The sequence below is a fragment of the Labeo rohita genome, chromosome 11, assembly GCF_022985175.1.
Source record: "Labeo rohita strain BAU-BD-2019 chromosome 11, IGBB_LRoh.1.0, whole genome shotgun sequence".
Classification (NCBI taxonomy): domain Eukaryota; kingdom Metazoa; phylum Chordata; class Actinopteri; order Cypriniformes; family Cyprinidae; genus Labeo; species Labeo rohita.
Window position 1 is genome coordinate 3,934,244 of NC_066879.1, and position 14,916 is coordinate 3,949,159.

The window sequence follows — 14,916 nt, forward strand, 5'->3', positions numbered from 1 at the left end:
CTAGCGATTCGAATCGATTTACAAATTTCAAAAATGGATTTTCTAGTTAATATAATAATGATAGCATGATGTTGTCAGAACAAAGCAGCAAGAGCATTGGAGGAGGAAAAACAAATACATTCTCCCCCATTTTCAGCGAGGGCAAGTGTTTGGAAAAATGTTATATTAATTATTGATCTTTTGTTAAAATAAACTATAGATTTGGAACTATTTTGTTCCAAATAAACTATAGACTGGTGTGTTTTTGTATCAAAATACTGGTGCGGTTAATGTCCAGTGTGCACAAAAAAAATTGATGAAAAATTGTGAATCAATTTTTAATTGAATCGTGACCCCAAGAATCGATATGAATCAAATTGTTAGGCACCAAACAATTCTCACCCCTAATTATAGAGTTATTGTTCTAGAGCATCAGTGTGAACTTCAGGGGAAATGTCTTCATGCATTCACCAGAAATGACCTTAAGGTCACCTGGTTAAGCAATCACCAAAATGACTCTGAAATGTCAAGTCATATCTGTTTGCATTTGGTTAAATATTTTATCCATCCAATCGAATGCATTGAACGTAGATTTTCAAGTGTGGCCTCAGAGTCGCTAATATAAAAGCACACATGGCTGTCTTTCAGTCTCCATTCCTTTCATTCTCTCTAGCTTCTGCTGCTGTTTATCAGTCTCTGTCACTCTGGTCATAGACCCTGTGCTGTATGCGTGCGTGTGCGCGAGTGTGTTTGTTTAGAGCCCTGACCTTGCCCCGCGCCTGACCCCTCCCAGAGTTCAGCGGAAATCTCAGAGCACAGACCATCGGCTTGCAGTCTTTTCCCCTTCCCTCGCTGAACACATACATGCAAACAGCCTTTTCCTCTCACTTAAAGGGAAAGTTCACCCAAAAATGAAAATTCGGTCATTTACTCACCCACATACTGAAGTCGTGAAACTATTCTTCATCTTCTTTTAAAGGTGACATATCATGAAAATCTGACTTTTTCCATGTGAACGTGCTATTAATCGGATCCCCAGTGCATGTACCAACCCAGAAGCTTTGTTTTGGTAAGCCTTTTTCTGCAAGCATGTGAAAAAAATATTACCGGCTAATATTATCGCCCCTTAATCTGCACATTTCCACTTACAGCTCCACCATTTAGTTTTTATCAGAAGTTTAAACTTATGTAGTTTACAACACATGATTTTAATGCGATAGACATGAAAATCAAAACCAAACATATTATTATTATTATTAGTATTATATACGAGCTGTAAAAGGCACAGCCCTATTCTGGAAAAGGGGGCGGGGAACAGCAGCTCATTTGCATTTAAAGAGACATGCATGAAAACAGCATGTTTCTGCTTCCACTCAAAATAGGCTTTTTTAAAATAATATAATAAATGATCTGTGGGGTATTTTGAGCTGAAACTTCACAGACACATTCTGGGGACACTTGAGACTTATATTACATTTTGTAAAAAGGTGCATAATAAGCATAATAATTTGAAGAGTTCAGATGCAAAAGCCTCTAAGTACGTCTGACGTTTTTCTTTAAAATTTGCATTTCTTTCTCGCTACTATGCATAGGTTTCTACATAAGCAGTGGTCCTTCTGAATGAAAGGACAATTCATTTGCGCAATTTTTAAAAAAATATTTACTTTTAGTATCCTCTTATAATTTGTGACCCTGGACCACAGAACCAGTCATAACGAAAAAAACTAAATATTGAGAAAATCACCTTTAAAGTTGTCCAGATGAAGTTCTTAGCAATGCATATTACTAATCAAAAATTAAGTTTTGATATATTTACGTTAGGAAAAATCAATCATTTTGACCCATGCATGTATTTTTGGCTATTGCTAAAAATATACCCGTGCTAAGACTGGTTTTGTGGTCCACGGTCACATTTTTGTCCAACTATTTAAAGTCTGTGTAATCAACATTTTCATGTTTCAAAGTTCATAAAGACATCGTAAAAGTAATCCGTATGAACTGAGCTGTTTAATCCACATCCGCACAAGTAATACAATTGCTTTATATGGCAAACTTAGGATGATCAATGCATCAAACAAGGTAAAGAGAAGTGCAAACAAGCTTCACCACAAGCGCCAATGAGGTTTATTCGCGTGTGGTAAGTGAGCACGTTTGAGCTCTTGTTTACTATATCCAAGTCTTCTGGATTACTTTTACGTTGTCTTCATGTACTTTCTGAAGCATGAAAATGTTGCTTTCATAGAATTTCAATGAACATCGAAGGGATAATACTAAAAACACCTTCTTTTTTGTTCCAAAGTTGAATGAAAGTCATTCACATGAGGGCAAACAATGACAATTTCTATTTGAGGGTGAACTATCCCTTTAAGAAAAACACACAAACACACACAGTTTGCCCTCTGTCACCTAAAAACCTTCAGTGTGAGCTCATCATTCCTGAGTCTGACTGTGAGAGGTTACACAACTGTGCCCATACTGCACTGCCTGTGCTGACACGTACGGCTGTCTGTCACAAACCTACAACACACCGCAAAACTGCTGCAGAACCGTCTGCATATTCTCTGCTTTTAGATCTCTTTCACCCTGACCTCCTTGAACTCTGCAGTGGAGTTAAATAAATGATAAACACATAACCGTTCGTGACGGTTAAGGTCAAGGCACCGTTCAGATCTGAATTCATTAAAGAGACAGTTCACCCAAAATTCATACACTCTGCTTCTTCTAAAGCCATTTGACAGCTTTATGTTGAGGCAAGACCAAAATGTAAAAGGTGTGATGCTACATTGTTAGAGATGCACCGATTGGCTTTCGGCATGAATGGCCGTGCCCGGTCTGCCGATTCCAAGCCGGTCCAGTTTGACGTCACACTAACGGCAACTGATAATACGTTTACGTCATGCCAGATGAGGCTTGCGCAGCCTGAGTACGTGAGAAAGACTCAAAACAAATGAGTACAACAGCATTCATAGAAAGTGACAGATGCATAATGTGGTAGAAAAAATATTGTAATATATGATTTAAGTATGTAGCATTGCACAACCAAGATGTTTAACCTTAATATCAACGCTATTGCAATGTGAAACTGATTTTATACAATAGTAGTTCAAGAAGAAGTTAAAATTAAGTGACTTACAAAAATCTGCAAATCTGCAAAAAATCAGCAGATCTGCTCCGTGTCTCAGAGTAACACAGCGGTGTTTCGTTACTGAATTAACGCTTTTGAACAATTCAAAATCAAGTGAGTCGGTGATTTAGAAATCATTCATAGAGTCATTTGCCTCATTTCTGAATGAATCTGCCATTTGAACAAATTGGCTGAATGAATGACTAAAGGACTCAGACATTTGCTGTCAACACTGGTGGTTTGGTTTTATATTATAACTAGGGCTGTCAAGTTAACACGTCAACTTAATTAATTAGTTATGAAAAAAAATAATGTGATTACAATATGTTAATGCAGTTAACACATTGGCCCCGCCCCCCAAACTGTACATCATCGTATATTTCCTATATTTGACTGCTGACAAATATGATGCAGGGCAACAACTCTATAAATGCCCTAAAACTCAAGATATTGGTGCACAAAAATGCCCCTGTATGTGTTTTGACTCATATTTATATACATCACACGATATCACACGGGCAGCAAGAGCAATATGACACGAGTGCTGATTTTGTCCCGATCTATCATGAGCTTAAATGTGATTTTATACAACAGTTCAGTACATAAGAAGTTGATATTGTGTTATATTTTAAACACAATATTATTTGTTTTTGCTCAATTTTGTAGAGAACATATTGCCTTTGAAGCCACAGCAGAATTGTTGCGTGTCTCTGGGCAACACAGCGATGTTTAGTTTCTGAATGGATCTACATTTTGAATGAATCGTGTGAATCAATGATTCAAAGGCCCATTCATAAAAAAAGCTGTTTACTTCATTCCTGAATGAATCAGCCGTTTGAACGAATCAAATGAATGAATGACTCAGACATTTACCGCCACCTTCTGGCAGATTTAGTTTCTTGTTTAGAGTATCATTTAATTTAAAATAAATAAATAAATAATAAAAATAAAAACATTCAAGAGATAATTCATCAAAAAAAAAAAAATTAATTCTGTCATCATTTACTCAAAATACTGGAGTTGTTTCACAAATTATCTTCCTTTATGTTCCATAGTTTACATTAGGTCGTTGCAGCCTAAATGTTTGTGTAATAAATTCCATGTTAAATCAAATAAAATATTTCTTTTAAAAGCTACATTTTTTAACGTCTACCTGATACTTTCTCATTTAACACAAAAATAGCTTTAAATAATCTTTTGTGGGTGTTTTCACAGCCAAATTTATTTTGCGATTAATTCATCGAAACATCATGTAATTAATTAGAATAAAAATTTTAATCGACTGACAGCCCTAATTTAAACGTATCACTGCATTTTTTGCAACATTTCCGATTTGCATGTTTAAAAAAAATATTAAAACATTAATCCTATAAAATTATTAATGTATTTGCAAATTTTCCAGTGTAAATGCATTTATAGAGAATATAATGTTTAATAAATGTTTATGGTAATTTTATTTTTATTCTAGATTTATTTTATTTTATTATTATTATTATTTTTTTTTTTTGCATTGAAAAAGTACAGATTTTTGCTTGTATATGCTCTCAATTAGAGTTTATAATAACAGTCGGCAGGTCGCACTTACACGAAAATCGGCCCAGAAAATTTAAATCGGTGCATCTCTAATTGGTGTGCTATATTTAAAGTGACAGTTCACTCAAAAATGAAAATTTTGTCATTAATTACTCATGTTGTTTTAAACCGTTCATCTTCAGGACACAAATGAAGATATTTTTGATAAAATCTGAAAGCTTTTTTGACCCTGCAAAGACAGCAACGCAACTGACACGTTCAAGACCCCAAAAGGCAGCGAGGACATCATTAAAATAGTCCATGTGACATCACTAGTTCAACCGTAATGTTACAAAGCTACAAGAAAACTTTGTGTGCGCAAAGAAAAGACTTCAGAAGATTTGAATATAGTGAATGAGTTAGATGTACAATGTTTATAATACTTTTATGTTGTTATTTTGAAACTCGACAGCCTCAGTCCCCATCCGTTTCTATTCACAGAACGTAAAGGTCATTTGAAGGTCATACGGGTTTGGAATGACAGCTCTAACCTAGTTTTTGGGTCCAAATTGGTCTGGTTTAAGGCACTTTTCTGCTTATTTAAACCAGTTAATTCAATTAGGCTGGTTTGGTAGGGTTTATTCAGCATGTAAATGACTGCTGTTCCTTTAATATTCCATTCAAAGTGTACAGTTTCATCCTCATCAATACTCTGAGCGCACCTGCAACAAAACCAGACGTCACATCAACATTCTGCTCAAGAGAGCATGAAAGAGCGAGGGAGAGTGTGAATGCGAATTCGAGGAGATGAACGCGACGGGTGAAAGCAAAATGCGGAGAGAAAAGAGCAAGAGTGAGAAAACTTCAGTCCAAGGATGAGCATTTCACATACGCCTTTAATTAAGTAGGAGACGTGGAATGCAGAAGCCCACGGCAGAATCAAGGACACAAGCACGAGTGTTGCTCTAATGTTTCTGATCTAACAGTCGAGACCACGAGTGGGTTTTAAGGACATTACGGCTCCATTCTACAGTGAAGCAATTCCACATCTTTCAGAAGTTCAAAAGGTGAAGCGAATATCTGATAAAAACACACGAGAGCACGGCTCATTATAGTCAAGCTTTTGCAAAGACTTCTTACAGAATGCACCGAGCGAAGATCCACTTCCAGTCTTTCTGAGAATAATGGCTATTTTAATGGGAAAGTTATCGAGAATATCCGAATCAGGAAGCGGCAAAAGCAGGCATCCTGTTTGCGCCTTCCCACACACACCGAGTTCTGCGTCACCACTTCCTCTTCCTGGAAAAAGCCTGCTGGCTCTTTGCAATCATATTTACATATTCAACCTCATGGGTTGAACCGGTTCTTCTGTTCTCTCTTCGAAGCTAATCTGTCGCTCTGTGTCTTTCCGTGGGGACTTTATCCTTCGCCACCACCCGTCATCTCTATCTTTTCATAAGAACTTCATTTCCATAACTCAGTTTTGCAAAATTATGTCAAAGAAGCCTTGCTCTACAATTCTGTAGAAGTTTTTATACTTAAAAATAATACATAATCAACCGACTAATCAGAGATGATTCAGCATATGATTCAGGTAGCTATCATCAGCTATCTTGGATTATTTACATATGTATTGAATAAATGCTACAGCACAAATATGCTGTTTGTAAATCAGTAGCTTCCTTTTCCAAAGGTTTGTTCCTGGATGACATAGCAAATAAATAAACACATAAATGCAGTAATAGATATATTCAATCACACAAACGTTTTTATTAAAAATAAATATTTTATGTTTAAATCACAATTGTTTAAACATAAATAAATAACTAATATTTGTATTCAAAATTGATCAAATCACAATATTTACATAAAATACATCAATTTATATAAATAAATATTTTATTTTTACTCACAATACATATTTTACATTCAAACCACATTTAAATAAAATACTTGTAAATGTTTTATGCAAGTAGAAAATTAATTATTATAAATAAATACATAAAAACATATCTAAATGTATATTTTTATATTCAATCATATTAACATTTGTATTCCAAATAAATATTTTATGTTCAAACCACAATATTTGCATAAAATACTTGCAAATGTTTTGTGTTAGTAAAACAGTAAAAATAGTTTAAATAATATATATTATATATATATATATATATATATATATATTCAATCAACTTTTATTAGAATAATTATGCCCAAATCATATATTTATAAATACCTACAACTGTTTTATGTAAATAGTAAAAGAGTAAAAACAGTTTAAATATTGAAAATACATACATAAATATTAATCTATCTAAATAAATATTTTTATAATTAAATCAAATATTATATATATATATATATATATATATATATATATATATATATATATATATATATATATATATATATATATTTTTTTTTTTTTTTTTTTTTTTTTTAATTCAAATCACAAATATTTTATTCAAAATAAATATTCTATGTTCAAATCACAATATTTTTAAATACCAAATGTTCTATATAAGTAGTAAAACAGTACAAATATTTAAATATTATAATTAAATACATAAACATGAATATGTATCTAAATAAATATTTTTATAATAAATCAAAGATTTTTATTCAAAATAAATGTTTTATGTTCAAATCACAATATTTAAAAATACTTGCAATTGTTTTATATAAGTAGCTAAACAGTAAAAAAAGTTTAAATATTATAAATAACTGCATAAATATATATCTAAATAAATATTTTATATTCAATCACAAAAAAATAAATATGTTCAAACACAATATTTATAAATACTTGCAAATGTTTTATATAAGTAGTAAAACAGTATATATAAATATCATAAATACATAAATATGAATGTATCTAAATAAATATTTTTATATTCAATCACAAATATTGTATTCAAAAGAAATATTTTATGTTCAAATCACAATATTTATAAATACTTGCAACAGTAATATGTAAGTAATAAAACAGTAAAAGCTGTTAAAAGGCATATTTTCTTAACACTAAATAAGCACAAATGAACAAAAGACAAATAAGAAATGTATAACAATAATAACATTTTTCATAATAATTTAAAATGACATTTAGGCTTATTTATATGCACTTACATAATATACAAAGTTATAAACAACAATATTTATGCACAGAGCATTATTTACAAAAACATCTTAATATGTGAAAAATATCACACCGAGACAGACAGTTCAGACATTTGAACAGATTCACAGAAACAGACCGTTTGACCCAAACTTCCCAATTCTACCACCATTTCCGCAACTGAGTTAAAATCAGACACGCTATTAAACGCAGTCATGAGACAGGAGCAAATTAAACGCACTGCATTATTCACAATCACAACGTTATTTTACAATATAACTGCGAACCAAATCATTATAAATACACTGTGAACGTTCAATCCATCGCCCAGCCGTAACTAATAAGTGGATTACTGTAAACACAATCTTTGTTTGCTATTCAGTTGTGAAATTCCTTTTAAATAAAAAGCAGCAGCAGTGAACGTGATGGCTTTTTGTAAATACAAATGCATCTGTCACGTTTTATGGACACTAATACACTGGCTGGAGGGGAAAACATAATTTATTAATGAAATTAAAGAGATGAGAAAACTAAGGAGACTACAAATCCTACAGATGTAGGATAGAAAACCACAAGCAGCCTCCCCAATTGCTGCTGTCTCCTCTGCCTGTTTCCCTGACGACCAGTAGGGTAACGTCTTAATATCCCATCATGCCTTGACCCCATACAGAGAGAACCTGCATTATTGATGGGGCTGCCTCCTGTCGCCACATACACACAACACACGGTCCACCTCAGCACCTTCTCCATACGTATCAGCAGCCGAATTCAATGGGCCGTTCAAACTGAGTTAAAGGGAGAAATACATTATTGAAAAGAAACACTTATAATTATGTCAGCGGCACCTGCGACACGTGCAATAAAAGGGCCATCGAGCCATTTAACAAATCACACTTCAATCATGCATTAAGGTTAAAGATGTTATTAGCTTATTTTCAGTTCCTCATAAAAACTCCATTTGGCGTTCGATGAAACTTAAGAGGTTTTAAAACAAACTGACACTTGAAGCGAAGGATGAAACGTCAGACATAAGCCATGCACTGACCGTCAGAGGACACCAGACAGTAAATGACAGCACATTACACATTTTCTCTCAGTGAATGCCCACTTATACTGGGAAATGTGTCATATTAAGGAAGTAAAACAGGTTTGTCGGTGCTCTTTCATGTGCACTCACTTTAAATGCTCTTTCATGTTCATACTTTCAAAAGACCCAAATGTGAACATTAATAATAAAAAAAAGACCAGAGTTTGACGTTCATACTGTACTGTCTTTTTTTGGGGGGTGGAGATCAACTCTAGTTACAACTCTAGGAACTTAAGCATTATTTCGTCATACTTAAATTAACATTTCATTTTACTTTTATTTTATTTCATTTCATTATTTATTTAATTTCATTTTCTTTTATTTTTCATTACTTTATTTTTGTTTTACTTATTATTTATTATTATAAATAATTTATTATTTTTTTATATTATTTTATTTAATTAAATTTCCTTTCATTTTATTTAATTATTTTATTTTGCTTTATATTTTATTATTTGTTTTATTTCACTTCATTTTATTTTATTTCATTTTATTGTCATTTATTTTATTTCAATTCATTTGTTTTATCTTATTTCACTTAATTTTTTTTATTATTTTATTTCATTATTTTATTTTATTTCATTTCATTTTCATTTTATTTTATTTCATTTTACTTTATTTCATTTCATTTTACTTTATTTCATTTCATTTCATTATTTAATTTCATTTATTATATATTTTTTATTTCATTTCATTTCACTTCATTTCATCATTTCATTTTATATTTCATTTTATTATTTTTCATTTTATTTCAGTTAGTTTTATTTTTACTTCATTTCATTTTTTAAATGTATTTTACTTCATTATTTTATTTTATTTAATTTCATTTTACTTAATATTATTATTTTATTTCATTATTTCATCTTATTTCATTTTATTTTATTATATTATATTTCATTCGTGTTTTACTTTATTTCATTTTATTATTTTAATTAACTGTTAATTTAATTATTTCATTTCATTTTATTTAATTTTATTTCATTTCATTTCATTTTTAATTTATCTCATTTATCTCATTTTATTATATTACATTTCATTTATTTTATTATTTCATTTCAATTTTTATTTTATTTCACTTCATTGTTTTTCTCATTTCATATTTAATTTCATTTCATTTTATACTTTCATTTTATTTATTTAGTGTTTTATTTTATTTTAATCAAATTTCTTTTTACTTCATTTCACTTCATTTTATTCCACCTTATTTTATTTAATTTTATGATAATTTTATTTCATTTATTATTTTTTTATTTTATTTTATTTAATTTTTATTTTTATTTTTTCATTTCATTATTTATTTATGATATTTTTCAGTTACATCTGAAATGAAATTACCTGCATCATATTAACTGAATTTTTTTTTGTATTATGATGATGATGTTGCAGTCATTTTAATTTTTGAAGTTTCGCTTGCAACAAAATGTAGGTAGTCATATTATTTTACATAATAATAATAATAATAATAAAAACAACAAAAATAACACACTTATTATTTTTGACAGTTATTATCATCATCGTCATCACTATGCAGTAATTTTTCACTTGCGCTGAAGTTAATCCTCTGAAATAACATATTAATCTAATATTATGCTGATATTAAATAACAGCCAGCAAAATGCATGAACTCTGTTAACTAGAGCCTTTTGTTGAGGCTCAGGCAAGTACTACACATGTGACTGCACATACTGTATATCTGCCCAGTCATGCTTTCATTGAGAACAGGGTGCATGCAGTCACAATGTTAACACACATCAGACAGTGACAGCACGCAAATTCTTCTTATGAATGCAATGCATCTTCAAAAACAGATGAATAGAGCGTAAAGGAAGGGAAGCGATGCAAGAATGGATGAAGAGAAACATGAAGAAGCCATTCAGACCCAGAATAGCCACCACATTCTGGCAGAGCCTGAAATAAAGCATGAAATCTGAGCTCAGTGAAACACTCGCTAAATAACAAACACATACACAACAAAACCTCCGCAGACAATATGGCACGCACGCACGCTCTGCCTTTTCAAAACGAGGATGAAAACACTGGAAATGAACTGTGGCAAAATCTATTCAGACACGGTGCAAGCGGAGGACGAGGTGGCACAAGTTACTGGCCGCCGCTCGCTTTCTCTGCGATAGACGCCGCACGAGCGCTCAGGACGGCTCCATTCTGCAGCAGAGACGAGCGAGACGGCAAGTGCGAGAGATGAGCCGAGGTAGAACAAAAAGAGGAGGAGGGAGGGACTGAGAGAGAAACAGAAAGAAAACAGCACAAGAACAAGGGACAGAGAGTGGTTATGATTGGAGGAGGAGGAGGAGGGCGAGAAAAACCAAGAGAGAGAACAATAGCGAACAGCCCAGACACGCAGACATGTGCCAAGCATGTGTGTACATGTGCAGACATCCAAAAGCTTTTCGCAGCACCGCTCGCTGCATTATCTGAGCTCAAGCACACTGACACACAATTCACTTCAACAAACCTGGACGCACTCACTGTCCAGAGCTGGAAAGAAGTGTGAAAGATATGGTCTGACGTCTTCAAGAAAAATCTGGCTTGTAAAGATGACTGCAATCAAAGCGCAAGAAAAGTTTCCAATAGACTTTATCATTTTTTTGCAGCAAGATAAGAGGGAGTGGACATACCAGTGTATTAAAGGGGTCCTATTATGCTCTTACAAAGTCTTGATTTTGTTTTGGGGGTGTACATGCTTTCATGCTTGGTGACATTATTTTTAACATAATTTACATTATTACAATACCTTTCTCCCCAGCCTGGCACATATGGCTCGATTATTTCCGGGTTTAATGAAGGCCCGCCTTTCGAAAAACAAAATGTGTTGTGATTGGTTAGCTGTCCCAGTGCGTTGCGAATGGCGAACAGCTTAGACGGTGTTTCAGTACTGACACGCCCCTTGTCGAAGAAGCAAGTTCTGTGTACAGCTGTTTGATTAAAGTGATTCTTACGTTTTAAATATGGATTTTTTTCTTACAAAAATGCATCGATTTGCTACAGGAGGCCTTTATTGACCCCCCCTGAGCCGTGTGAGGCACTTTTTATTGGATGGATGCATATTATTGGACTTGTTTTGGACTGATGAGGAGAAACACCCGTCTATGCCGTTCTAAAGCTTGGGAGTGCCAAGATAAATTTAAATATGACTCCGATTGCATTCATCCGAAAGAAGGAAGTCATATACATCTAGGATGCATGGAAGGTGAGTAAATAATACGCTACAGTAGTGTTGGGTCCTATCGTCAGCCTGCGAGATCGTGCTAATTTATTTAATTATTTACATACTTAGTTTCATTGCCTGAAACCAGCTCCAGCTAAAAGCAAACCTAACATTATCACAGAACATCATCACTGATTAGTCTAGCCTATTCTAGTGCAAGTTTATGCATTTTAAAAAACACTTGCGTTATAAGTGAAGCTAACGTTATCTACACTGTATGATGAATAAATCTCTTACCAAACACTGCACACGTCTGCGGTGTGTTACTGCTCTGAAGCGGCCACTCTAGTCAATGCTTGTGTTTATACCCGCCGCGCTGCGGCTCGTTGAAGCGGTTCTCCGTGCTGCATCACTAAAGTTAGGCTAATCCCCCACCTCATCTCTACCCTCCCTCCAACAATTCCGTGGGTGGGATTTAATTTAATGATACTATAACGGACCACGTTGTGACATCATTGCACACGGAAAACAAACGTTGTAGTTCAAAGGAGCCGTTCGTTGTAGTTCTTGAAAAGGCATTTTTTAAAAACGAAATATCTCCTTTTGTAGCAGACTTTGAGATTTGTAACTTTGTAGATCTTTTTTATGCACAAAGATACCCACCACACACTGACTAAAGTCCAAAAAGTGAAAAAGCATAATAGCACCCCTTTAAGATGTGCAATTTCATTCAATACAGCTATTAAATATTATGTTAAATACCGTGAATAACTGTCATATGATAATTGTTGATAAAGTAATATGCATGATTAGACATTCAACATGATATATTTCTGCTGCTTAGATTAAATAGGGAAATGGCACTTAATGAATGAACATTGTAGAGCGCCTTCCATCCGATAAATTGCAGTAAGTTTCAGATTTCAAATTCTGTCCATTTTATTACACTATTCACACAACAAAAAAACAGCTATTTTGGCGTTTAATGTGGAGTGACAGATCGCTGTAGTGCCTCATTTCAAGAGAAACAGGGCAAAGTGCACATGAATTCATCAATTCCTTCGCTTTACTATAAGTTATAGCACAAAATAAACATGAATGAACATCCGAAGGACGTTAAAAGAAAGCTTACAACTTACCAAATCTGTATTCTGTCTCACGTAATCGCTCAATCAGTAACTTAGAAACAATGTAGGGCCCTATGAAATCAGTTTTATTTTTTTTCCAAATTCCATTTTTTCCATTTAAATTTTTTCTGGATTTCCTTTTTTCTGTTTTAATGGTTACATTAAAACACACACACACACACACACAAATTCTGTGTTTTCCATCAGTTTTCATGGATTCCATTTTAATGGTTTCATTACATTTTAATAATCTAAAGCATTTATATTTAAATATAAAAATAAAAAAAGCACGATTATTTGAAATCATTGAACTTACAAAGTTTAACACCAATCTATTAAAAGTTCTAAAAATATTTTATATATATATATATATATATATATATATATCTCATTTTTAACGCCATATGAAATACATTTTTCAAATTCTGTGTTTTCCATCAATTTCCTGGATTCCATTTTAATGGTTTAATTACATTTTAATAATCAAAAGCATTTCTAATTCATTGGTAATATAAAGAATTATTTTATTATTAATTATTTTATTTACATTTTTTCAGAAATACTGTGTTGTGCATTTACATTTTTCTAGCTAATATATAATTTTTCTGGTAAATATTCCTTAAAAAAAAATTGTGTTTTAATAATAATTTCATTATTATTAGTAGTAACATCATTACATTAAGTAATATATTTCTAATCGTATTTTGATTTAAGTGTACTGACCTACTTTTGATTTATTAGTCCCAAATTGGACATTCTGCGTTATACAGTTAATTCCATTTTTATGATTGGATTCCACAATTCCGTCCATGTTTTCCACATCGTGGAAATCATAAGGCCCTAACAATGTCATGTAACATCGCTCAGAAAAAAAAAAAAACATATTCAGTGACTATAAACTCATTAGTCGGCTAGAAGAATGAACTATTATATCATTATAGTTTTTTACTGTTTTTCAATTCACGTTTAATTCATGTTTAAATAAACCCATTTTACAGATGGTGTTTATGACAGTCACCATTTAAATGCTTGCATTTCAAAAAACGAATTACGTAATTGTAACTTTATTATCATAAAAGCTTCATAAAAGTGTAATTTAGCATTTGTATACAAATCAGCTGATTTTAACCTTCAATATTACAGTAATGTACTACCAACTGACTCTCATATTTTACAGCATTAGTTGACTTGAGAAAATTTAGCATGTACTGTACCTGATATTTGTCCAAAAGAATCAATATCGAATCAGAAACTGAACTGAATCGCAAGCTTGTGACTCAGAATCAAATTGAATCATGAACTTTGTTTCAAAACAGAGGCCTAGTTTATATTACATTCAAACATTTGGAGTCAGTAAGATTCTATTTTTAATTAATACTGTTATTCACAGCGATCAAAAGAAGAAGAAAGGTTTCTCAAGCACCTAGAATGATGAAACGCAGCAAGTATGAACTCCATATTACACAAGCCACGTGCGCTTGGACAATAAGCCGTAGTTTAGACACAGATCAGAGCGCTCTCCTTCGCTGTGAAGCACATTATGCATTTATATTTATTGAATTAAATCGCAGCCTTTTGAGGTTTAATAATACCATATCACACCAGGCCATATCGCGATTCCGATTTTAATCCGATTAATTGTGCAGCCCTAGCGTGTACGCGGCGTTGCTTATGGGTGCGCCACAGGCCCACTTTGTGATTCATAACAATAAATCTGTTAATCCAACTGTGTTACTGTAACAGACCACCAGATAATAAGTCATTCCTGCTGTGCAATACCAACACAGACACGCATTACGCGTCTTT

The 14,916-nt window shown here is 32.7% G+C and overlaps 1 protein-coding gene across 2 annotated transcripts in view; it reads right to left on the bottom strand.

Moving 5' to 3' along the window:
* The window catches only part of ncoa3 (nuclear receptor coactivator 3), a 57,093-nt gene that overhangs the window by 21,921 nt on the left and 20,256 nt on the right, over positions 1 to 14,916 (bottom strand). The window contains exon 1 of one of the 2 annotated variants that reach the window (XM_051122513.1): positions 915 to 1,036. The exons of the other annotated variant lie outside the window; for it this stretch is intronic. The gene's annotated coding sequence lies outside the window, so the exon portion shown is untranslated. Of the gene's footprint in view, positions 1 to 914; positions 1,037 to 14,916 lie in introns of those variants that run through there. 2 annotated transcript variants of the gene reach the window in all.